This window comes from Balaenoptera borealis (assembly GCF_965194805.1).
Source record: "Balaenoptera borealis genome assembly, chromosome: 15".
Taxonomy (NCBI): Eukaryota; Metazoa; Chordata; class Mammalia; order Artiodactyla; family Balaenopteridae; genus Balaenoptera; species Balaenoptera borealis.
In genome coordinates, this window is record NC_138871.1 from 37,525,544 (window position 1) to 37,552,861 (window position 27,318).

The following is a 27,318-nucleotide window of genomic DNA, read 5'->3' on the forward strand; positions in this document are numbered from 1 at the left end:
GCATGTGAACACCCACCAAGAACATCTACCACAGAAGAGGCACTAAACACCAGGAGACAAAATGACTCAGCTGGCTGATTCACTCAGCCTCCATCATCAGCTCCTATGCTGATCTAATAGACATATAAACAGAGCAGCCATGGTGGCAGGGCGGGGACTATTGTAATGGCCCCAAAACTTGGCTCTCTGTGGGGTGAGTTGAGTCACTGGTTGAAACTGCATCACAGTCCAACTCCTCCCTCTGTCCAGTCCTGCTGACTCCCTTTCCCTTCTGTAGGTGTTGATCCCAATAAACTCCTTGTTTGATCATCTCCTTCTCAGAGTCTACTTCCCAGGGAACTCAGCTTGTAACGACTGACAATGCCAAGTGTTGATGACCACGTGGAACAGTTGTAATTCTCATACACTGCTTGTGGGACTGTAACTTGGTACAAACATTTTAGAAAACTGAAAGTATCTACTAAAACTGAACATAAGCATACCCTATCATCCAATGATGGTACTCTGAGGTATACACACAAGAGAAATGCAGACATATGTGCAGCAAGACTTGTATAAGAATGGTCATAGGGGCTTCCCTGGTGGCGCAGTGGTTGAGAATCTGCCTGCCAGTGCAGGGGACACGGGTTCGAGCCCTGGTCTGGGAAGATCCCACATGCCGCGGAGCAACTAGGCCCATGAGCCACAATTACTGAGCCTGCACGTCTGGCGCCTGTGCTCCGCAACAAGAGAGGCCGCGATAATGAGAGGCCCCCGCAGCGCGATGAAGAGTGGCCCCCACTTGCCGCAACTAGAGAAAGCCCTCGCACAGAAAAGAAGACCCAACACAGCCAAAAATAAATAAATAAATAAAAATTAAAAAAAAAATGATCGTAGCAGCACTTTTTGCAATAGCCAATAATTGGAAATACCCCAAATATCCATTAATATAATGAATGGTTAAAAACCTATGAAATTTTCACACAATGAAATACTATTTTAAACTGAATGAGTTGAAAAAACAGCAGAGCGAGAAGGTCTCTCCGACCTTCCCCTACTCACCCCCCTTCCTACCCTTCTCCTCTGAAACAGGTCATAAAACTCTCATGTGAGAGGTGCCCTCACTATAGCTGGAGTAAAGGTGCATCCTAATTTTGGAAGACAAAGGAACACCAAGAAGCATCCTAACAAACAGGCCTTGTGAATTTCCCCGAGTTTACTACATTATCTCATACTCCTTAACCTAGCCTCTTCCTCCATCACTCTCCACTCTTCATCAAACCTAGTGTAAAATACACAGCTCTGTTTCTTTGTGTCTTCACTTCCATATAAAGGCTCCTATGTCAAGTAAAATTTATATTAAATTCGTATGCTCTTCTCCTGTTAACCTGTCTCTGTCAGTTTAATTGTCAGACCCATCCAGGGACCCTAAGAGGGTCAAAGAAAACATTTTTCTTCCCTACAGTAATAACCTGGAGAAGACAGAAAGGGGGCTTCTGGAGTATTGGTAATGTTCTCTTTCTTGATATGAGGTATAGTTACATGAGTGTTTTCATTTTATGAAAGTTAATTGAGCCATACATTTTAATGTCTATATGTTATACATCAGTTAAAACTCCTTACCTGTTAGGGAAACCTACTAAATTATTCATGAGTGAAATAATACAGTATCCGAGATTTTATTTTAGAAGACTTCAGAAAAATAATTAGGCATAGGATAAGTGAAACAAAATATAGAATGTTAATAATTTTTAAGCTGTGTGATAGATACCAGAAAGTTCGTTATTCTGTTCTCTCTACTTTTGTGTATTTCAATGGTTTTATAATAAAAAGTTATAAAAAATGAGCAAAATTTTAATCTTAGGGTAGAGAAGGACATAAAACCCAAAAGTCATACATGAGAAAAATGACGATGGCTTCAACATCCATTCCAGCCCCCTTCCTCCCTGCCTTGCACTGTAAAGGCTGTATAGTGAAATGCTGGCATTGTGAGCCCCCTGCCTCTGAACCTGTCTATGTGACCTAATGTTGGTTACTGAGATGTAGGCAGAAATTATACATTTTAGCTACATACATAAGCAGTACAAATCAAAATAACAATGAGGTATCATCTATTTTTCACCTATTAGATTGATAAAGATCAAAAAGTTTGGTACCAAGTGTTGACAGTTCAAGGACAAAGTTGTTCTCCTACACTACTGGTGGAAATATAAGTTCATATAAAATCTTGGAAATATCTATCAAAATTCTTCTGAAAGCAAAAGCAACATTTGAGTGGTAAGAGGGGATAAAAAGGAAACAAGTATAAGAGTCTACGTAGAGTCAAAGTTGATTCATTAGTTGACTGACTAAGTATGGAGGAAAGGGTCCAAAATTACCAGGGTCTTAAATAGAAGTAGGAAAGTCAGGAAGAGGTACTTGCTTGGGAAAGCAGATCGGTAATTCCATTTGAGATATGTTTTCTGTTACTTCACAGTTAAGGCAATTTTTGCAGTCTGTCTAGCTCTAGGTCTAGATGTTAAGACATATACTCATATAGAAGATTAGCAATTTCATCAAGTCGCAATCCAGGAATTTAACAGGAAGCAAACTGACAGAATGCCACTTAGCCTCAACTGTAAGTAGGACCCATTAAAGAAAATGTATTTCAAATAATGGTTAGAAACTTTTTCCCCCCCTATCCAACTGGCAAAGATTTGAAAAAAAATAATATAGATTGGCAAAGAGGTAGGGAAATGGATACTAGTTATACATGCTGGTGGCGATAAAACTGATAACTTCTAGAAGACAATTTTACAGTATATAGCAAAAACCTAAAAAGTGTAAGGCCTTTTGAAACATCAACTCCAATTCTATATGAAGAGTGTATGCAAATATTTTTACTTAATTTTTGTGTTTTTTTCATCAAAATAATATGTGCACATGGTTCTAAAAAAATAAATTATTCTAGAAGACTTACGTGGGGATACAGTTGGACCTCTGCTCCATCTCTTATCCATACTGCTCTTGAGAGGCTGCCACTTTCAATTTCTAACTGTTTTATCTATTATTTACCTCTTTGTGTTTAAGTACTTTGCTCATTCAGCTATTTCTCGATTTATCAATTTAAGACATTGTCTATTGACATCCTGTTATGGTGGTTGAGGATTTAGCCCTTTAACTCCACCTCCACCTCCACTTCCCTTCCCCACCTCCTCCCACTATGGATTTATCATAATCTTTAAATGTCACATGGCAAGACTTTTTGGCAAAAATGTCACAAGGCAAAAATGTTTTAAGCCAGTAGTCAGAACTTACTTAATTACAACTATATATAAAGATTTTCAAGTCTCAAAAGGCTAGAAATATTTTTTTCCAAGCCTCCAAACACAGAACCATCAATCTATCAATTCCACATTTTTTCTCAAAAAAAAAAAACTCTGTCTTCTTGATCTAATCAGGACTGAATGAGCCCTAGGTTTTGAGGCATGGTTGTCATTCTAGCATTCTAGGACTTCTCTCACCATCCTCTGGGTTAGCTCTCCCATTTCCTGGGCACCTTGTCATCTTTCTTGGTTGACTCTCTTATATTTCTGAAACAGTAATTTCCCTAGAAAGGATACATAAGACATAAATTTTTGAGATCTTGAATCTCTGGAAATGTCTTTATTCTACCCTCACACTGTCTTGGTTGGATATAAAATTCTTAGCTAAACATAATTTCACTTCAGAATGTTGAAGATAATATTCCATTGTCTTCTAGAATTGAGTGATACTATTGAGAAGGCTGAAGTTATTGTTTCTTCTTCCTTTTGATACAATCATCTTTCCCCTCTTTAGAAGGTCTTATGATCGTTATGCTCAGTGTACTAATATTTTATCATCATGTCCTTGTTACAGGACTTTTTTCAATCATTGGGCTGGGTATTTCACCTGGCGATTATGTTCTTTACATCAGATACAGTTTCTAGGATTTCGTTTATAATTTTTTCTTCTTCATTTTTGTCCTGTGCTCTCTGGAACTCTAACTAGCTAAACAATGGGATTTCTGTTTGATTTTTAAAGTCTCTTATATTTTTTCCCTACTTTCTGTCTCCTCGTCTTCTTTGTCTTCAATATTCTCCTCTTGATCTTCTTTGGGACTTTTTATTTCAGTGATCATATTTTTAGTTTTCAAATACTGTTTTTTGGCTGTGCTGCACGGCTCGTGGGATCTTAGTTCCCTGACCAGGGATTGAACCCAGGTCCTTGGCAGTGAAAGCACAAAGTCCCAACCAGTGGACCACCAGGGAATTCCCTCAAGTACTTTTTTTTAAAAAAGGTGTTTTTTGTTTTTTGGGTTTTTTTCTGCATCCTGCATCATCTTTGTTTCCTCCAAGTTCCTTTTTTCTTTGTTACCTCTGATGTTGTGGACTTGTTTTTAAATTTTTATTTTATATTGGAGTATAGTTGATTTACAATGTTGTGTTAGCTTCAGGTGTACAGCAAAGTGATTTAGTTATACATATACATATTTTTATTCTTTTTCAGATTCTTTTCCTGTATAGGTTATTACAGAATATTGAGTAGAGTTCCCTGTGCTATACAGTAGGTCCTTGTTGATTATCTGTTTTATGTATAGTAGTGTGTATATGTTAATCCCAGCCTCCCCCCACCTTTCCCCTTTGGTAACCATAAGTTTGTTTTCCAAGTCTGGGTCAGTTTCTGTTTTGTAAATAAGTTCATTTGTATCATTTTTTAGATTCTACATATAAGTGATACCATATAATATTTGTCTTTCTCTGTCTGACTTACTTAGTATGATAATCTCTAGGTCCATCCATGTTGCTGCAAATGGCATTATTTCATTCTTTTTTATGGCTGAGTAATATTCCAAGGCTTTTCTTAATTGTCGGATGACTCTTAGGTCTCTGTTCTTTTTCGAAGTGACAGAAATCAACTAAAAAAGTAAATTGAAAGCACTTGCTGGGGTGACGGGAACAGTTCAAATGATGGGCTTCTCTTAGGGTGATCAGTTGATACAACAGCCTTCTTATTGGCCAGTTACCTAAAGCCAGTATGTGAAAATATCTTTTTCTCTAAGTCTATTTAGTTTCTCCATTGAAGAATCCTCCATTCTTCTATCTTAAGCATTTTGTGAACAAGGCATAGAAAGGACCTGAGTTACATTTGACTTACTACTACTTGCTGACCTTGTTTATATATTTAGGCTGGTGCAACCAAGGAAATTCAGGGTAAACCCACATTAAAAAAATAGATGGGAAGTACATATACCAATATTTAAAAATAGTTATCACCTATTGTGGATTCATGGATGATTTTAATTTTCTTCTTTTTCTACAAAATTATGTGATTTTAAAAAATTATTTAAGTAAAGGCAAGCCATATGAAATAAACAACCCAATTTTTTAATGGAAAAAGAAGATTTCAACAGATATTTAACTAAAGAGGATGGATAGCAAGTAAGTACATGAAAAGATGCACAACATCTTTGGTTATTAGTGAAATACAAATTAAAACTACAATGAGATACCACTACACACTCATTAGAATGGTTTCTAAAAACAAAACTTATAATACCAAGTGCTGGTTAGGGTGCAGAGCAATTCTCATATATTGTTGATGGGGATGCAAAATTCTGCAGAAACTTTGGAAAACAGTTTGGCAGTTTTCATGAAGTTACACACTTACCATGTGACCAAATAATCCCACTCCTAGGTGTCTACCCAAGAGAAAAGTATATAGTTCACACAAAGACTTGTGTATGAATATTTATAATAGATGTATTCATAATAGCCAAAACCTGGAAATAACCCAAATATCCTTCAACTGTAATACCTCTGTACCATGGAATACAACTCAGCAATTAAAAGAATTAAATTATTGATATGCCAACAATATGGATGAATCTCAATTGCATTATGCTAAGTGAGAGATGCCAGACTCAAGAGGCTATATATTATCTGATTCCATTTATATGACATTCTGGAAAAGGCAAAACTTTAGGGACAGAGAACAGGTCAGTGGTTGTCAAGGGTTTGTGGTGAGGGGATGGACTAACAAGGGGACAGCATCAGGGAACTTTTTGAGTGATGACACTGTCCTGTGTCTTAATTATGTGACTATGCGTTTGTCAAAACTTATAATGCTATGCATCAAAAAAGTGACTTTTATTGTACATAAATATTTTTTTAAATAAAAAACTATCTCCATGTGTTAAAATTACAGCAGAATACTTAGGAGGAGCTAAGTATTTCAAAAGGATCCTATACATGGTTCCTCTAAATAGCAAAACCCCTCTGGCATTAAAATATAATTAAATTTATAAAGTTAATTCACATAAAGATTCTAAAACACATGTACCATATGTTGTCTTAATGCTGATAATCCTTAGCCCATGAAGTCATAAGAACTGCATCTTTAGCCTTTGAAAAGATGAGACATTGGTCAAAGAGAATCTGGATAAGACAGTTACATCAGTGCAACTCCATCTCTACTATTCCATTCACTAAACACAAATTTATAATTATTTACAGATATTTGTTGGTTGCTTTCTTTACATAAGAAAGAAGTGATAATGTAGAGAATACAGAGATAAATCATGAATCTTATGCTTAAGGTCTAGTGTAGGAAACAAGCCCCATTATATGTATCCATATTATAAGGCAGAAAATGACTAGTGCCTCACAAGAGATGTGGAGGAGGGATAAAGAGAAGAGGCTTGCTTTTTCTTAGTAGTGAGCTCAGAAATCACCTTCTGGAATAAACTGCATTTTTAAAAGTTTATTCGAAGAAGAGGTAGAATTTGGATATGCAGAGTTGGGGGTGGGGCAGGTAGGAAGAGGTGCAAGGAAAGTAATCCAAGAAATGGAGAAAAACAAAACAAAAAGAAACTCAAAGAAATTTTTTTTTCAAATAATGGGGAAGTAGCTGTGAACACGCCAGTTCTCCTCCTCCTCCTCAGCATCACCATCATCTGAAGATCTGATGTATTGGCCACTTGGCTCACCATGCTAATTTGCCTCCAACCTTACAATGGCTATTGTTGTGTTCTTCCAGCAGCATCTTCAGGGTTAGCCCACCAAGTTCTTGGGTTCTAATCACCTGAAATTTGACATTGTTGACTTTGTCATCAAATGCTAATATGTGTCATTACTCAGCTAAAAATATATCATATTTCAGCCTTTTTCTCCATGCCCCCCTTTGCCATTATAAATACTACGCCTTTAAAAATGTCTCCAGAAATCTTAGTTGCTTCTCTAGTATTTCCATTAATATTAAACTTTATTTTAATTGTTCTTGTCCATGTATTGTTCAACCAGATTTAAAGGAGGAACAAATCAAGTTTCATGTGCCCTCTTTAATTGCAATTTTCAGTACCTCAATCCTGTTCCTTTACACTCTTTTCTCTTTTGCAGGCTAAGTAATCACTTTGAGTCAGTTGCTGCAGTAAAACTTGAAACCTGATCATTGGAGCCTGCAATTTAGCAGAAAACAAGGCACTCCAGAATCTTCTGCTCCAGCTGTACGTTGAGGATTCTGGTTTCTTTTTGAAAATGGCTTCCATTTCTAGTTAGTTTAGTTGCTATAATTCTTCCCTTCAACAACTTTGAAAAGCTGTTGTTTTTTAAGGAATTACACTTGCCCACAACTCCTAGGCAGCTCACTATAGTCTTAAGATATAACACTGCTTAACCACAATTTGTGGGAAATGACATGTGCTGGTTAAATGAATTTTCTGGTAAACGCTTCTATCTTTTTTTTTTTAATAAGTTTATTTTTTTATTTTTGGCTGCGTTGGGTCTTTGTTGCTGCACATGGGCTTTTCTCTAGTTGTGGCGAGCGGTGGCTACTCTTCGCTGTGGTGTGCGGGCTTCTCATTGGGTGGCTTCTTGTTGCAGAACACGGGCTCCAGGCGCACAGGCTTCAGTAGTTGTGGCACTTGGGCTCAGTAGTTGTGGCTCACGGGCTTAGTTGCTCCACGGCATGTGGGATCTTCCCGGACCAGGGCTCAAACCTGTGTCCCCTGCATTGGCAGGCGGATTCTTAACCATTGTGCCACCAGGGAAGCCCCAACCCTTCTATCTTTCTATCACGTTGCATGATTCAGAAGTTTGAGTTGCTTCACTTCTGGAAATGATGTTGTTATTGAGAGGAGGGCACATGCTGCTAGTGGTTGTTTTGAGTGCACCTGATAATATTGTGCTGTTCTTGTCATTTGTTTCTTTCTCCTAAGGGCAAATCCTCTCTCTTTCTCTCTCCCTCTTCCACGCGTGTGTGTGTGTGTGTGTGTGTCATTGGAGGTGCCAATTACTGCTAGTTAATTGGGTTCTGGTTAACTTCAGGTTTTACTGTTAACAGACCAAATTACCTCAGCTCTAGAAACACCTAGAATAAACTCCCTTATTTTTTCCTCTCATGGTCACTAGGCCTTCTAAACTAAAAAAAAAAAGAAAAGATGTATTATTCACAAAGCCATGTCACCAAACTATTTGTGAAACCACGTTGTTGACAGCTAAAAAAACCCCTTCTATACTTCAATTTGCCAACTTAAGAGCTGGTGGTTCTGAATGCAGAAGATCCCTCTGAGTCCCAAGAGAGCACAGACTATGGAATATGAGGAGGATATGAGATATGAGGCAGATTTAACAATGATTTGCACAGTCATAAGCCCTAGACAGGGAGGGAGATGGGTGGCATACCCAAAAGTCACCATTGCCACCATTTATTCATCCAGCATTTTTAAAGTCTACCATGTGCAAGTCACTGTACGAGGGGCCATAGAGGGACAGGCCATGGAGCAATAGTCTAATATGGAAACTAAGAGGTCTGCTAATAGCTTGAACAGGACACTAGTGTGTCGTAAATGCCATGTCCATGGCTCAGGAAATAAAGGATATGACAATTGAGAAGAGGAGGATGTCACTTCTGGCTAAATGATAAGGGAACATTTCATCAAAGAGATGACATCTGAGCTGATCCTTGAAGAAGGGATAAGATTAGTAGGCAGAGTTGGCAGAGCCTAGCAAAAACAGAGGCAGGAAAACCCAAGTCTGTTCAGGGGCTGTGAGGAAAGATACGTGAAGGTGAATGACAGAAAGGCTTAGAAAGGCAGATAGGATGCAATTATGGACAACTTTTACAAGCTAGAGTTTGAATCTTATTCCAAATAAATGAACATTTTTGACCAAGACAGTAGCCAAGAGCCCAGACTTTGGCATCAGATAGATCCAAGCCCAAATCCTGACTCCACTTACCTGTGTGTGATTTTGGGCAAGTCACCTACCTTACCTCTCCAAGCCTCAGGCTAATAATCTCTATCTCACAGGCTGTTACCAGAATTAAATGCAAGTGGGATATGAAGCACTCATTCATTCGGAAAATATTTATTGACCCTCCATCGTGTATGTCCCAGACAGTGAGCTTTGTACTGGTGATACAGCGATATAGGCCAAAGCCTGTCCTCAAGGAAAACATGAGGCAGTGGGTAAGACAGATAAGAAAACAGGAAATTACAGTACAGTGTAAGCAAGCAGTCAGAGGGGCTGAGTAACTCAGATCAGGGAAGGAGATGGTAAAGAAAGCTTACCAGAGAAGGTATCCCCTGAGGCACCTGAAAGGAGCCTCTGAAGGTGAGTGGAAATAGAACTTATTTCCCAAGGTCTGATTATTTTTTATTAACCATTGTAGTTTCTAGCAGACACAGATATTTAAAACTCTAAACTGATTTTTGTTGTTAATTTTTGTTTGGTTGATTGTTTTCGGCTTGTCTCAAAGCCATAGAAACAGGGAGTACCTTACTTCTCAGCTAATGAAAGGGAAGAAAAGAGTCTATTTGCAATCATGTTAGTAGTGGAAGAAGCAAGCAAAACAAATCCCTGAAACATGTGTGGTAAATGAAAGAGATTAAAGGGAAGTTGACCTAATATGAATTGGCAAATCTGGTTTTTCACTTGCAGGAGACCCGTGGTACACGTTTCCTGGGTTTTCAGCCCACATTTATTTCCTTTTCTGAAATGGGGCCCCAGTTTTGTTTTTTGTTTTGTTTTGTTTCGTTTTTCTTTATTTGGAGAACCACATCTTTCCTCATTCTTATTTTATGTGTTCTGGTGAAGTGGACTCTATTTCACTCTGGTTTTAGGGTTGGCTGTGATTCAGGCCTCCCAGTTAAGAACCTCACACTGGCCTCAGTGACTGGGATCAGAGCATCACTCAATCAGGGCCAGAGAGAGGCAACCTGGAACTTTGCTGAGCCTGTAAGACTCAGCAGAGAAGCCTACCTTGGCTTCTGGTTTGAACAAGGGAAGTTGTAGACAAGGAGCTGCTGGGAGCTATCTTCCTACCTCTTCCCACCACTTGAAGCCTGAGATCGAAGCCACCAACACAGAGGAGAGCAGGGATCCTCACAGAAGAATATAAAGTCCATGAGAGCAGGAAGCTTGGCACTGTTTTAAAATCTTTTTATTGATACATCATTCACATACAGAAAAAAAACACACAAAACTAATTTGAGTAAAAAATTATTACAAAGTGAATACACATATTTAACTACCACCCAGATCAAGAAATAGAACATTACCCGCCTCATACTCCTCCCAGTCACTACCCCCTCTCTCCTCTTGACTATTAACACCATAGTTTTGAGTTTTCCAACTTTGTGTAAATAGAAGTATAGTATTCATTCTCATATAGTATTCAGAAGCCAGTGTGTCTGGCTTCTGTCAGTCAACATTATTATAAATGCCTTTGATGAACATATACATGCATTTTTATCAGATATATTCCTAAGAATAGAATTGCTAGATCATAGAGTGTACATGAGTGTACATATGTTCAACTTTAGAAGATGTTGATTACAAATTACATTCCAAAATGATCGTACTATAAAAAAGTTTTTTAAATTAAAAGAACTAAGTGATCGCATGAAATCACCCTGTTATGTACCTGTTCCTCCACATCCTCGGCAACATTTGGTATTTTCAGTCTTTTAAGCGTGGATGTGTAGTATAGTATATCATATTACATTTTCCTCATGACTAATGAGTTTAAATACATTTTCATGTGGCCATTTGGATATCCTTTTCCGTGAAGTGCCTGTTCAACTGCCTGGCCCATTTTTCTATTGAGTTACCTGTCTTTTATTTTTTGATTTGTAAGAGGTTTAAGAATTTTTTATCTTTAGTTGCTACCGTAATACCATGCCGTATTACATTGTGGTTTTATAGTAAACCTTGGTAACTGGTAGAGTATGTCCTCCTATCTTGCTCCTCTTGTAAAGAGTGTTTTGGCTATTCTTGGCCCTTTGCATTTCCATATACATTTTAGAGTCAGGTTGCTATTTTCCACAAAGAAATCTGTTAGGATTTTCATTGGGATTGCATTGAATCTATAAATTAATTTGGAGAGATTGACATATTTACAACATTGAAATTCGAATCCATGAACAATGCACATATTTCCATTTATTTAGGTTATCTTCAATTTCCCTCCATAAGTTCTACAGTTTTCTGTGTAGGTAAGTCTTGCATTCTTTAATTAGATTTATTCCTAGGTATTTGATACTTCCGTGCAATTATAAATGGTAACAATTTAATTTTTTTTTCTGTTTGTTGCTGGTATATAGAAAAATAATTGAATTTTGCATGTTGACCTTCTATATTGGTTTTCCATAGTTGCATAACAAATTATCACAAACCTAGCATCTTAAAAAATAAAGTTATTCTCTCACTGTTTTCATGAGTCAGTAGTCTGGATATGAGTTAGCTAGGTCATCTGCTCAAAGTCTCACTAGGCTGAAATCAAGGTGTCAGCCATGCCTACGATCTCACCTCAGGCTGAGAGTCCTCTTCCAAGCTCACTGATTATTGCTGAAATTCAGTTCCTTGCGGTTGTAGGACTGAGGTTCCTCTTTTATGCTGGCTGTCATTTAGCAGCCACTCTTAGTTCCTAGAGGCCACTGCAGTTTCCTGTCATGTAGTCCTCTCTGGAGTATGGCATTCTATTTCTTCAAGGCCTGCAGGATACCATTTCTCTTGTTTCAAATATGTCTGATTTCTGACATCTTTGACGTCTAAACTCTTTTAAAAGGGCTCACCTGATTAGGTAGGGCCACTCGGATGATCTTCCTTTTGATTACCTCAAGTTCAACTGGTCTTAATTACATCTTCAAAATTTCTTCACCTTTGCCATACACGATAAACTAATCATGTGAGTGAAATCTCATTCACGGGTCCACCCACACTTTAGGGGAGGGAATGTCATAGGGTATGTACACCAGGGGACCAGAATCTTGAGGGACAACTTAGAATTCTACCTCCCACACCTGTGTCCAGCAACCTTACTGGCTAATTAATTCAAGTAATATATCTGTAGATTCATTGAGATTTCCTAAATACACATTATATTACCTAAATATAATAACAGTTTTATTTATTCCCAATTGTTATACTGTTAAAACTTCTTTTTCTTAACTTATTGCACTGGCTAGAACCTCCAGTAAAATGCTGAAAAGAAGTAGTGAAAGTGGGTTTGTTTTTTGTATCATTGTATCTCCAGTGTTTAAAATAGACATAGTAGCTTTTCTTTTTTTAAAAATTTATTTATTTATTTATTTGGCTGCACCAGGTCTTAGTTGCAGCAGGCAGGATCTTTAGTTGTGGCATGCGGGATCTAGTTCCCTGACCAGGGATCGAACCCAGGCCCCCTGCATTGGGAGCATGGAGTCTTAGCCACTGGACCACCAGGGAAGTCCAACATAGTAGCTTTTCAATGAATATTTTCAAATGAATAAATGAATGACAGTAAAGCTGAGAGATGGGGAAAATTTGTTCCTGCTTGATCATTTGAGCATCTAAATATCACCATGTCCTAAGTCATCCCCAACCATGGACTTTTTAATTACATAAGGTGATAAATTATCCCCTCCCCACCCCACCCCCACCCCAATTTTTAGCTTAAGCCAAGATTTTTTTTGTCAAGTTCAATCAAAAGTTTTAAGTGATATTAGATCTCCTGACCCACAGAATAACATGAGTGAAAAATATTTGGGAGAAACTTAATTATTATGCCCAATGGACTTACTTTTTTTTTTGAAGAGAACTTCTGAGAATTCAAACATGTTCAAATATGTACCATATTAAGAAAATCCTCCCTTACATTCACCTACCACTCCATCGGTCCCTCCCCCTACCCCACTTTTTTTTTTTATAACTAAGCTTTTAGAAACAGTTTACTCATTCTTTGTTCTTTTCATATCATGGTCCTCAACTCATGATAATCTGCTTCTAATTCTACCAACTACCAAACTTTTCTTGGTAGGATCAGTAGTGACCTTCAGGCTGCTAAATCTAATGGACAACACATCTTATTTGCCATAGTTGACCACTCCCATCTTCTTCCAAAAAAATTACTTCCTTGTCTTCTGTGACCCCATGGTCTCCTGGCTTTTCTATTATTTCTCTGGTTCCTCTTTCTAGTCTCCCCCGGTTGCTTTTCCTCCTCTTGGGACCTAGTCCATTAACCAGAGGGATATACTAAACCACCTGGAATCAAAGCAGTACTCACTAACCCACATCAACGAGCCAGTTTAATCATAAAGACAAAGCCATTTATATAAATGTTTTGTTTGTTCATTGATTTGATATATGTTGATGTATGCTTGTTGTATGGATCTGTGGCCAGTCGTAGGCCCTCTTCCCTTCTTTTCTCTTCCCTTCCTTTCCCTCCTCTTCTCTTCTAATCTCTCTATACTCTCTCAGGAATCTCATACACATCCATCCTTTCAATTATTTAATGCATGTTGACAACTTCTGAATTTATATCTTCATTCAGGTCTCTCTTAGTTCCAGACCCATATATCTAACTGCCTCCTTAGTATTTCCAGATAGCTAGTACATAGATATCCAAAATTGGACATGTCTATTACTGAACTTATGGTGCCAAATCTTTTCCTCCTCCAGTGTTTCCTACCTCATTAAATAGTCCCACCATCCTCCTAGTTGCTCTTGTCAGGAACCTAGGAATCATCAACCTAGGAATCATCCTTTACATCTACCTATTTCTTAGTCCCTTTGTCCAACCAGTCACCAAGTACTGTCAATTCTGTCTCCAAGGATACTTCTCAATCTGTCTACTGCTCTTTGTCTTTACCACTACCACCTTAGCCCAGCACCTGGACCACTCAGACACTGTGTTAGTTAGCTCCAGCTGCTATAACAAAATACCATAGACTGGGTCGCTTAAACAACAGACAAATATTTCTAGCAGTTATGAGATCTGGGAAGTCCAAGATCAAGGTGCTGGCAGATTCAGTTCCTGGTGAGAGCCCTCTTCCTGGCTTGCAGATAGCCACCTTCTCACTGTCTCACTGTCACAGCGGTATCTCTCACTCTTCCTCTTCTAATAAGGACACTAATCCCATCATAGGGGCTTCACTCTCATGACCTCATTCAAACCTAATTACCCCCCAAAGTTCCCACCTCCAAATACCATCACCTTGGGGATGAAGGCTTCAACATATGAATTTGGGTGTGGGGGGCACAAACATTCAGTCCATAACAGACACCTTTCTAGCTGCTAGTGCCATACATTTTCTTGGTTATCTCCACTAACTTATTCTCCACAGAGTGGTCAAACTGATCTTTTAAAAACATGCTTGTGTCATCTCTTTCCCCAAAGCCCTGTAAAAACTTATAATAAAGTCCAAACTTTACCATGACCTATAACTCCCTGAATGGTCTGGCTTAGGCCTTCTTCAGCCTTTTCTCTCTTCCCTCTGCTTACCTAGCTCCTTCATGTCTCAGAGTTTCTTTCTGCTGGCTGTTTGCACTGCCTGGGACTCTTCACCACCACTATTCCCCTTCCCTGGCCAATTCCTATTCATTTCTCAGTTTAAATGCTGCTTCCATGGGCAAGGATTCCCTGTTCACCTGCATTAAGTTACACTCACCTTTACAAGCTCTGATAGCTTCTTTTACTTTTCCATGACACGTATCCCAACTGTTGTTGAACATTTCCTATAATATTTGTTGAATGTCTCTTTTCTGTACTCCCTCTCCAAACCACCCCCAGATTGTGAGTGCTATGAGAGCATGAGCTGAATCAATCTTGCTTACTGCTAGCATCTAGGACCCAGAAACATCTTTGATAAATATCCACTGAGTGTGAATGGATGTTTGGATGTCTACTGGAGAATGAGGATGACGGCAGGGGGTTAGGGAATGCTGGTGTAGGAACACTTTCCCTACCTCTTCATTCTAATAAGAGATTTAGAATCAGAATATTTCTTCCACCATTAAGAGGAGTCATGATTTTGACAAAAAATTAACCTCATTCTGGGGACAAGTAGTGAGTAACTGAGGTAGCCTCTAACATACTGGGGCAAAAGGCAGGCAGCTCAGGCAGGCAGTAAAGAATCAGACAGCCAGAGAGGAGAGCCATTTCCCTCTGGATGCCATTAACTAGAGGGATATGCTGACCACCTGGAATCAAAGCAGCACTCCCTGGCACGCATCAGTGAGCCAGTTTAATCATAAAGACAAAGCCATTTATACAGGCTTTTTGTTTGCTCACTGGTTTGATATACGCTTGTTGTAGGGATCTGTGGAAAAAAAACTGTCACTAGTCTGACCTTCAATTTGTAATAGACACAAAAATACTTACATTTTGTAAATGTGTCCTGTATGCTTTCTTTACCATTTCTTTTGCTGGGCATATTGAGCTGTAAAATAAAGTTAGGGTAAACTTAGAAGAATGGAAATAGGCTTTTGCATATTTATAAAGGAGGAACACACGAAAATAAGCTATACATTTTCTAAAATACTGCATTCTTGGGCTTCCCTGGTGGCGCAGTGGTTGAGAATCTGCCTGCCAATGCAGGGGACACGGGTTCGAGCCCTGGTCTGGGAAGATCCCACATGCCACGGAGCGACTAGGCCCGTGAGCCACAACTACTGAGCCTGCGCGTCTGGAGCCCGTGCTCCGCAACAAGAGAGGCCGCGATAGTGAGAGGCCCGCGCACCGCGATGAAGAATGGCACCCGCTTGCCGCAACTGGAGAAAGCCCTCGCACAGAAACGAAGACCCAACACAGCTAAAAATAAATAAATAAATAAATAAATTTATTAAAAAATAAATAAATAAATAAAAAAATAAAATACTGCATTCTTGCAACCAAATATGGGAACTGTCTCTTGGATTTGTGAACTGGTAAAGAATACCTGAAATAATAAATTAATCTAATTGATTATTTACTAAGTTATTAAATACTTATTACCAAGCAAAATCTTCCCTACAAGATGTTTTTTTTCTTACAAGTATTGAGAACCTTCAATTTCCATACTTTTTGAGAAAGCCTTAACTTTTCTTTGGAGAAGAAGGGGAATCTGATATTTTTTTGATTCAAATAATAAGTAATTCCACTTAACATAATTCTCTTTTTCAGTAATTTTTTGGTGTAGCATTCCCACAATATAGTGTGGGACAAACAGCATGGGGCCGGAAACCCTTAAACCTGGCTTCTGATTAGAAATCGGCTGCCACCGCTAAAATGTTATCTGTCTCAGCCCTTTGGACCTCCATTTCCTCATGTGCAAGTGAAAAGCCTCTTCCATTCTTAAAGTCTTTGATTTCAAAGATGTTTTCTTTCTTTTGAGTTTTTCATTATTTTTATTTTATATAGATCCTTAAAAGTTAATAAATAAAAGTATGAAAGGGGAAAATACTGTTTTAAATCTAAGGCTAGATTTTCGGAAATAAGACTTCTAGATTGAAATCAAATTCTGACTGAGAACTTGTTTTTATTAATGCTCAGGAATTCACAGAAGTAAAGAGAATAAGGCAAGAAAACACAGATATTTTACTTCCTGGTAGAATTGGAATCAAAATGACCAGACAGTGGCATGAGAATTAAATGGCCTTTCTAATGCATTTTGGTATCCAACGAAAGTCCATTATATAATTGCAATCCATTGTTATACTAATCTTTTACTCTGGATTATGTTGTGAAATTGTCCTGTTTTCATGATACCACTGTTTTTGTTGTTGTTGTTGTTGTTGTCTCTGTTTATTTTGTTTCTAAAATATTTCCTGTTTGATTTTTTTCTCTATTTAAAAATATTACATAGCGGTATAAGAATTTATATTCCTGCTGCTTAGGGGGTTCTTTCTGTGTGATGGCTGGTGTTGAGTCACATACCCAGTTGATGTAGAGGGTGGTTCTTGAGGAAAATCCCTTGAGAGGCCAACCATGGCTTCTGTTTCTCTGAAAATGTATGGTTTCTAAATTGCCCATAATTTTCCTAGAAAAGTTTAAATGAAATTTCTCCTTAACCTAGAGAAGTTTTAAATGAAAAAAAAAATTTTTCTAATAGACGTTTAACCATTGTCTTGTCATTATAGAATTGCATACTTAAAAAATAATTCCATATAGTTATTACTTAAAATACTCCAATTGTAAAATAAGCCAAGACTATCATTATGTAATAAATTAATAGTGACTTGCAAAAATCTTGAGCCCTATAACATATCAGTGGCAAGTCTTGAAAAAACATTAGACTAATTGGTTACTCATTCTGCTTAATGTGTAGAAGAAAGTTGTTTATAAGCACTAGTTTGTCTTTGTCTTTCATTCATTATTTCAACAAGTATTTACTGAGCTCTCAGCTCACACCAGGCATTGTTCCAGGTACTGGCTGGGTAAAGTGGTAAACAAAACAGACAAAACTCTCTGTCCTCATGGAGCTTACATTCCTGTGGGGGAAAGACAGATAATAAGTAAAACATATGGGGGCTTAGATGATAATAAAGTCTACAGAGAAAAATAAAGTGGAAAAACACATAGGACATGGTGTTGCAATGAGAAATACGGGTGTCATGGAATGTCTCACTGAGAAGGTAAGATCTGAATAAGACCTGAAGAAGGTGAAGGAGTTAGCCATTAGGATATGTGGGGGAAAAGCATTCCAGGCAGAGGGAAGAGCAAGTGTAAATACTCTGAGGCAGGAGCATGCCTTGGATTTAGGAACAGTGAGGAGCCCAATATGACTAGAGCAGTGAGAAATGGGGGGACTAGGAGGAGATAAAGATAGAGAGGTAAGAGTGCGATGAGATCAACTAGGGCCTTGCCAGGACTTTATCTTTTACTGTGAATGAGATAGAGCCACTGGAGTGTTCTAACCAGAGGAATGACATGACATGACCTGACTTAAGTTTCATCAAGATCAAGCTGATTATTGTGTTGAGAATAAGCTGGTGGGGGACAAAGGCTAGGAGACTTTGGCAGTAATCCAGGCAAGTAGGATCATTGCACTATACAACTCCAAGAAGCATCATTCACCCTGCAGTGTCTGAGAATGGTGCTTCCCGTAATGAGCAGTGTATAGCCCAACAGCTGTACTTAGCAGCCCTGTAGGCAAGATGGCTTGGACCAGGGTGGATGAAATGTGAGTGGTGAGAAGTGTTTAGTCAAGATATACTTTGAAGGTAGAACTAATAGGATTTTCTGACATGGTAGATGTGGAATATGAAAGAGTCAAGTATGATTTCAAGGTCATCAATTAATTTCATGAATTATTACTATTCATTATACCAAATACCGTTTACTAAGCGGGAGTAATTCATATTTATTTTTTAATTCAACAAGCATTTATTGAAAGTCTACTATGTAGTACATTGTTCCAGATTCTGTAGGATATTTTAAAAAGTACAATAGCAGCAACAACAGAAAATCCTGTCCTGGAAATACTTATAACTTAGTTTGTTAGACAAAGCCTCCATAGATAAAAGAACCAATACTGTAAAAAGTGACATAAGAAAAAATATGATAATGGGACCGATTAAATGGTATAACTACTTCTCTAGGGAAATGGTCCAATTTGAAAATAATTTTACATTTGTCAGGATATGCCCATATTTCTGATTGCTATACTCTCCTAATCTATTCAACAATTTACTCACTATTTTCCAATAGTAACAGGACTCACGTGTTTCCTGTTCCAAATGCAACTAGAAATGCTATATGGTTGACTCCTGCGCCAGGAGGAACTATATAAAAGACTTCATGTCTGAGGTAGGAATTACCTGTTTCATGTGCCCTTCTCTTGCTGATGTCTTAGGTTGCATTACTCATAGTTTGGTTGAGAATTCACAATTTTACCTTGGCCCCTAGTTCCTACTTGTCCAACTTCTGACTTGCAAATTTTCATACTTCTGACCATTTATCTTACTTGCAGCCCTTTGGTTTACGAGAACTTTTGAGATTTTGTGACTTCTCATGCCTCACTTCACCCACCTCATTCATAGCCATGTCTTGCTGCTTCCTGTTCTATGGTTTTCATTAACACACCTTTCCTAATAATAATGAGATAGTAAAGATTATAGTAATGAGTATGATATCTAACATTTTAAAGTAGTGACTATGAGCTAGGCACTAAGTGATGCTATTTAAGTATACTTTAAATGTAATCCTTATAGAAGGTCTGTGAAGTGGGTGCTATCATTATTCCTATAAGGAACTGAGCTTTAGAGAGCTGAACATGCCTGAGGTTACTCAGCTAGAAAGTGGCAGGTCTAGGATGCAAACCCAGAGTCCATGAAGACTACTATGCAATAACATGTCTTTTGTACCATATGCATATTAAACATGATTCTGAGGGAGGAAAAAAAGTCAATCCCAACAAACTTCTCTAAACTCTCAGAGCCTCTATGTTTAATAATTATCCTTCTAATGTTATGGGTTTATCAGTTTTTAATTTTCCTAGTTGAAGTTAGAGATAACATTTGCAATACAGCCCTATTTTTAAAGGTATTGATATTAGAGTTGGGTTTGCATGGCCCTAGACACAGGTACACACACATGCGTACTCTGCACGCAGGCTACCAAAGTAGCCATTGAAAGTAGAAATGACAGTGGGGACTTCTAGGAGACCAAGATCAAAATAAAAAAGAGAGGAGGGAAAAGGAAGAAAACTAACAAGTGTTTATTGAGCCTTTCATGTTATAAGTTACTTTGCTAAAATGCTCATTTAATCCTTACAACAACTTTATTATTACCGTCACTTTACATTGGAGAAAAATAAACTGTGAAGAGGATATTACTCCTATTTGGCAGATGAAGAAACAAAGGATTAGAAATTGAGATCAAAATCACATAGTTAAAGTGTCAAAGCAGGTTGAAAAACCCAAAATTAGCTGAATTCCAAAACCTGTGGAATTAATCATTGCAGGTGGTAGACAGACTCTAGGGTAGCCCCCATGATTCCTACTTCCTGGTGTTCAAAACTTTGTGTAACTCCTTCTTCTTAAGTGTGAGCAAAATTTGTGACTTGCTTCTAAACCATAGAACATGGTGAAGATAGAATATCATTCTATATTGCTAGGTGACTCACTTTAGAGTTTAGAGACACGCCTTGCTGGTTTGATGAAGTAAGCAGCCATAGTGAGAAAACCTATATGGCAAGGAACTGCAGGAGGCCTCTAGGAGCTGAGGGCAGCCCCCAGACAGCAAGAAGCTAGGGTTCTCAGTCCTACAATCACAGAAAAGGAATTCTGCTAACAACATGAATGACCTTGGAAGCAAATTCTTCCCCAGTCAAGCCTCCAAATGAGAACACAGCATGACTGATGTTTTGATTGCAGCCTTATGAGATCCTGAGCAGAACACCAAGCTAAACTGTGCCCAGACTCCTGACTCACAGAACTATAACATCATAAATATGTGTTATTTTAAACTACTAAGTTTTGATAATTTGTACATAGCAATAGAAAACTAATACACCCTGCTACCTTGGTTTTCCCTATCTTGGAGCACAGTAAATTATTAGTAAATGGTAGTTGCTATTATGGTAATCAAATGAAAATGTGGAATATCAGTGTCAAAGAGAAATGTAACAGGGCAATTTAACAGAGTTAAATAATTGTTTCCAAAGTAATCAAGCAGCTGATTTAGAAGATGCAAACAGTGATGGATGGGGGGTGGGGAGGTGGTGGTAGTGGGATGAATTGGGAGATTGGGATTGACATATATACACTAATATGTATAAAATAGATAACTAATAAGAACCTGCTGTATAAAAAATAAATAAAGTTAAAAAAACAATGATGGAATATTGAAAACTTATATATTACTCCCAACAATTACTGAGTGTATTATTATCACGTGAAATATTATAACATTTCTAGTGTTGTTTATCCACACATTTAGTTTTAATGTCTTACACCATATGCAGAGTAAATTGGAAAGTTTTCCAATGGTCCCACATTAGATATGAAGAAATATTAAAACATAGTTTCAGGTTTTATCATATTGTTATAAATTGTGATTTAAAAACGCTGTAACGTCTTACAATAGCTTAAATATGATGGATTAAGTAATTCAGGGCATTGGATCAAAAAAACCAAACCCTGGGGCTTCCCTGGTGGCGCAGTGGTTGAGAATCTGCCTGCCAATGCAGGGGACACGGGTTCGAGCCCTGGGCTGGGAGGATCCCACATGCTACGGAGCAACTAGGCCCGTGAGCCACAGCTGCTGAGCCTGCGCGTCTGGAGCCCGTGCTCCACAACAAGAGAGGCCGCGACAGTGAAAGGCCCGCGCACCGCAATGAAGAGTGGCCCCCACTTGCCACAACTAGAGAAAGCCCTTGCACAGAAACGAAGACCCAACACAGCTAAAAATAAATAAATAAATAAATAATTTAAAAAAAAAAAAAAAAAAAAAAAAAACCAAACCCTGATGAAACTACTACCAGCATAATACTTTCAGTGCATGAGTACATGTGGACTTTGCTTACCAATGGTAATTCATAGAAAGCACACAATGTAACTATACATATGTAGCTATAGAGTAGGTTAGAGAACTTGACTGGGTTTCCATCTGATAGATTTAAGCTTTGCTACTGTGGAAAAAAGAGGGGCTAGTGCTCATGTCCAACTAAACTGCAAAATGATTTTTCTGATTGTTCCTTTGACCAGTGTCCCCTTTCCCTTCTGTACTTATATTGGCATGTGAATGTATAGTTTCTGTCAAACAAGTCATTAAAAATGGTGTTCACTGATTGATAAACACGTTAACCTCACGACTGCCCCATACACAAATATGTGCTGAACATACAGCAAACATAACGTAGGCCTTTCATAGGTGTTGCAGCATTAGAAAATTTGCCCATTGTCCATCTAGTGAGAATATATTACCCTGATGACTATCACTATTAATAATTCTCAACAGGTTTAATAAAGATTATGCTAGATACACCGTTAGTAATAGGGTAGCTAAATATTGTCTTCATATTTGCTTTTTTTTGAGGGCAATGATTATTTCTATCCATTTTTCCTTAATTTTCTGTGATCTGTGCTTCCTGGAAATTAACACTAATAATATATCTCTGCATATTTATTTTCGGTTTGTCTTTTTTTTTTTAATTTTTTAATTTAATTTTATTTTTTTATACAGCAGGTTCTTATTAGTCATCAGTTTTATACACATCAGTGTATACATGTCAATCCCAATCACCCAATTCATCACACCACCATTGGCATTTCTTTTTAATACTGAAATGATTCAAGGGATAACAAGTGAACATATTAATTAATTTGAAATTTATCTACTTCTAAATTAAATTACTTGTCCAGTTAACAGTTTTTTGTTTTGTTTTATTTTTGGCAAACCTGATCATTAGCATTTACTTTTACATTTAGATTCATGATTATGAACTGTTCTGTGGAAAAGTAAAAATCAAATCATGCTGGATCCCTGAAAGAACTAAGTGCAATACTCAGTGTGTATTTTCTTCCTATGGTATGTTATCTACAGATGGATAATGAGGAAAGCAAACCAGTCTGTCTTCTTCTAGTGTCTGGGAGATACTTCATGGCTATTGTCTAACCCAAGTGCCAACTACAGCAACTTGGAATCTCTTTGAAACAAGGTGGGGTATAAATGCAAATATTTTTTAAAAGGCCAAACTGCCAGGTTTAAGGCAGCTTTTGAACTATTGTTGATTTCCTGATGTGGTTCCAAAATATAGGAACCTGCTATATTTCTTAGTATAATCTGTGAACTGATTCTAGATTTAAAGTGAATTATTTTCCTTTCTGGCCTTTGATGAAATTTGGTGAGTCTTTCCTTGATATGTTCATAATGTAAACTCATCTGGTTTTATATGAGATTGGGGATTTAGGAGGATTTCTAATTTTAAAGTTAAATTTAGTTCATATTGGAGATTGATAGTCTCATTCTCCTTATTACAAAACTGTAGAGAATTGAATTTGAAAAACATACTGTAAGAATTTCCTCTCAGCTATTTTTGTTGCTTCCTTCTCTTTTGTCCTTCCCTTCCCCCAACTTTAGCTCCTTAGTGTGTGAATTATTATTTCACAAAGAGTTATGTTTGCAGTTTTCGAAGTGACTTCTTAGAAGTGAAATTTGGAACATTTTTTTTTTCAATCCCCAAAGGTAAGACTTATATTTTCACTTTTGATTTGTTAAAACACACCAAGTGACTTATAAATGCCTGAAACTTTGATATTTTTAGGCAAAGAAATAATTTCAAAATTGAAAGAAATCTTCCTAAAATTAAGACATAAGCACTCAAATGGCCCTTTCCTCTCTTTTAAAAAATATCCTAAGACATTCCCTTTCTTGTGGATTGTATTTTATTGGATTAAGATCACCAGCCCTCTGAAACCCAGCTAAATTGGATTACTGTTGAGAATCACAGGGAGGAGGTATTAATAATATACACACACTTCAAGCATCTCAGTCAAATAGCAGGAATAACTGATTTCAGTGCCAGAGAAGTTTGATAGGTGCCTGGGAGGAAGACCTGGAACTAGGGGAAAACTTAGGAGAAGAACTTGGTGAGGGAAGGCCTCGAGAGAGAGACAATGCACTGTTTCCAGCGTCCAGGGGATTGTTGGGGAGGGGGTGACCTTAAACCTTTCAAAGGACACTTAACTGGGAAATTCTGAGCAGCCTTCACTTTGGAGGGGGTGAAAGGAGAGGTGGAATGTTGTGGAGGTATCTCCTTTAATAGGCGCTGGGTGGTTGAGGGATGTTTGGAGTCAGTTGGTCTGGGGGGTGGGCGAAGGCCACCCTGAGGGGTCGCGGACCGTCCCTGGGAAGGCGGCAGGCGGCACCTGGCTGCCGCCGAGAGCGCCTCGGGGTGGGGGAAGGGTCGTGGGGAAAAGTCGAGTTCAGCGTGGGTTTCTCTCTTTGCCTGGAGGACTATTAGAAGAGATTAGAGGAGGCGCCAAGCCGCCGCGCGGGGTATTCCCCGCTCCGGGGGAACGCCGGCGGCGCCAGCGCCGGCCCCGGCCCTCTCCTGAGGCGGCGAGAGCTACTCCCGGTCCGGGCCGCGGCCTCCCGCCCCGGCGGAGCCGCGCGGTGGATTGTGGGCTGGGGGCTGCGGCGGCCTCAGTGCGGCCTCGGACACTGTCTCCCCGGACCTAGCCGGGCCGAGGCAGGCAGGCAGGCAGGCGGGCGGGCGGGTTGAGGGGAAGCAGTGGAGCAGGGAGCAGAAGCGCTAGGGTAGTGGTCGCGGCGCGGCGGCGGCGGCGGCGGCTCCTCTGGAGGCCGGGGATGTGGGAGAGGCGGTGGCAGGAGCGGCGGAGGCGGCGCTGCGGACCCGGGGGAAACTGCTGGCTGACAGGACACCCGGGAGAGACGTGAGGGAGCCGCCGCTGCCGCCTCTCACCCCCGAGCGGAGCTGGGCTCGAGAGGGCGGCCCTGTGCTCCCCCAGCCGACTAGCCAGCCGGCGCGGGGCGGGGGCGGGAAGCCGGGCTCGGGCCCAGCCGGGCTCCGGGCGGCGGCGGCCGCGGAGCAGCAGCCTCGGCGCGACGTGGAGGGTTGGAGGCGGCGGCGATGCACTAGGCCTCGCTCTGGGGCTGCTGCCCGGGACCCGCAGGTAGGTGTCGGGCCGGCCGCACGCGGCCCCCAGCGCTTCGCGGCCCACCCTCACCCCGACCTCCTGTAGAGGGAGGACCGAGACCCCACCCCCTCTGTCTCCTCCCCTGCCGGAGCCGGCGGAGTTTCGGTCACAACTGACCAGCGCCGAAGCTTCCATTCTTCCCGGCCACCACCACCTCCTCTTCCTTCTTACTCTCCCTCCGGGATCGGGGCCGGCAGCTGTGCTCTTCGCCTCCAGCCCGCGGCCGCGACGCCGCTCTCACCCCTCTCTCCCCTCTCGGGGATCCGGGCTGTGGAACCTCCACCACCCGCCTTAGACGCTGCCCCCAAACTTTCCCTTTCTTTTTCTAGCCGGGCCCTTACCCCTTTTTGATCCTACTGGAATAATTTAAATTAAAAAACTCATTTTCTCCTCCTGGCGAAAGCCAGCCCAGAAAATAACTCGGTGTTTTGCAGTTTGGCAATTTAGGTCGCAATCATTTGTTCAATAATTAATTTTTCTTCAGTTATGTGTCTTTCCATCTCTGCACTGGTACAAAGGCAGGCCTTCCCTGCCCTCCTGTCGTTGACAAGGGAACTTTTGCCTGCCCATTATAATTAACCACTTGGTCTGTCCGTGTACTGAGTTCGGGATGGTATTTTTAGAATTTTGGTTGACCCGGGATGCAATATTTTTTAAAGTTCCCCTTTCACCAGCTTTATTTTGGTCTTTATTGGGGCTCTCCTTACTTTCGAAGAATTATATTGGAATGTTTTTGTGTTTTGCTTTTAATTGGTTCTATATCTGATTTGTCAAACCCCAGGGCAATCTTAAGAGTAAATGCTTACAAGGCAAGTGATGTCATGATAGTATACTGAGATATGTGTTATTGTGGTAACTTAAACTGCGGATTTTGATGGACAGTCAGGTTGACTTTTATATCTGATGAAGTGTTCTAGTTGGAAAAGTACCTTCAGAGCCTTAATGACTTCTAAGCAGTTATGATAGAACAGATGGAATGATGGGATTTGTTTGTTTGACTGTATTTGTATTGCAGAGTCTGATTTCCTAGAAATAGGTATTACTTGATTGTTCATAATGGTCATCATTGCTTATGATAGGTTTTGGTAAAAATGATCAATGTGTGCAAATTTTGGGCGATTGATAGTTGTGGCTTGAGGGATTAGATGTTTGCGATTTTATTGTGATTTGGCTGTTTTAAAATTATGCTCTGTTAATTTCAGAATTATTGCACTATCAGGACAGACATTACAATCTGAGGATCATTTTTAAAAGAAATAAATGTTTTATGGTTTTCTTTATAAAGAATGCATTACAAAACTATAAAGACTTCACATTTTCTTGTTGATGATATTAATATATTTTGGTCTTGGAGAGGTATTGTTACTCTAACACTGGGCTTTCTGAAGTGTTTTCCGTTGCTTTTAAATTATCCAAAGTTTACTAAGAAAAGATGATTAAATTTGCATATGTTTGTTTTCTGGAAAAGTTAACGTTTATTTTTGAATAGGTATTAAGTTTTTATGTCAGAATTAAAATCAAATCTTACATAACTCTTGAAATGGCAAACTGCAGAATTTGCTCTTAATCACATTCCTTTCCTATCAGTAAAAGTTGATTAAAATTATTTTCCTGCTTTTAGCTTTTTACATACTTTATTGAGTAAAAGTACACTTATTTAAAGTGTTAAATTCATCCATTTTTAGTATATTTACATAGTTGTGTAACCATCACCATAATCTAGTTTTAGAATATTTTCATCACCCCAAAAAGAAACTCCCCACCCCAGCCCCAGACCGAGGCAACCACTAATATACTTTCCCTCTCAATGAGTGAATGGTGGTTCACTCATAAATAGTATCAGCTCCCTGAAAAGTTTTTCTTTTAAGATTAATTTCCGTGTTTAAAATAGTTTTAGACAGGAAATAATCAACTGATCACTGGTATTAATAAGTGATGTTTTAAACAGTTGATATACTGTTTGGTTGTATTCTTCATGGATTACTATAGAGTGGAGAAAGAAAAAAGTTAGGATGAATGACTTAAGTGATCTCAGGAGGCGGTTTAGTCAGCTGGGAGTCAGTAAGTAAAAGTTGAAGGAGTATTTTTGCCATTGGATATTAGGGCTGGAAAAGATCTAAAAGGTCATCAGCTTACTTCCTGATTGCTTCGCAAATATATGGCAGGAACCAGATGAGGAAATCTGAAGAGTGGAAGGTTGAATCTCTAGAATGCATGGCTCAAGAACCACAATGTGACAGTGTAAGGCAAGAAATGGAGATTTGCAAGTTAGAACTGTTTAGATCCTATGTATATATAAGTATGTATGTATATATGTATGTAAGTATTTGACATTTTACTAGCAGAGTAGGGAGAGAACTGGACATTCCCCAACTTTGGGATGGAGGGGAAGAGGTGACAGTAGATGCGATTCATGTTACAAAATCCTCTAAAATGCTTT

The 27,318-nt window shown here is 39.1% G+C and overlaps 1 protein-coding gene and 1 long non-coding RNA gene across 10 annotated transcripts in view; one reads left to right on the plus strand and one right to left on the minus strand.

Annotated features, from left to right (window-relative positions):
* Positions 1-27,029, minus strand: part of LOC309612523 — a 55,921-nt gene extending 28,892 nt beyond the window's left edge. Inside the window, exons 1-2 of one of the 2 annotated variants that reach the window (XR_014235245.1) lie at positions 24,996-27,029; positions 15,619-15,676 (exon numbers count right to left, since the gene is read on the minus strand). This is a non-coding gene — a long non-coding RNA (uncharacterized lncRNA). Of the gene's footprint in view, positions 1-15,618; positions 15,783-24,995 lie in introns of those variants that run through there. The other variant, XR_014235246.1, reaches the window with a different exon arrangement.
* The window catches only part of VPS54 (VPS54 subunit of GARP complex), a 131,841-nt gene that overhangs the window by 10,920 nt on the left and 93,603 nt on the right, over positions 1-27,318 (plus strand). For 2 of the 8 annotated variants that reach the window (XR_014235102.1, XM_082358047.1), the window contains exon 1: positions 22,779-22,876. The exons of 1 other annotated variant lie outside the window; for it this stretch is intronic. The gene's annotated coding sequence lies outside the window, so the exon portion shown is untranslated. Of the gene's footprint in view, positions 1-22,773; positions 22,877-23,431; positions 23,808-24,133; positions 24,855-27,097; positions 27,120-27,318 lie in introns of those variants that run through there. 5 more of the 8 variants (XR_014235101.1, XR_014235103.1, XR_014235104.1 and 2 more) reach the window with 5 other exon arrangements.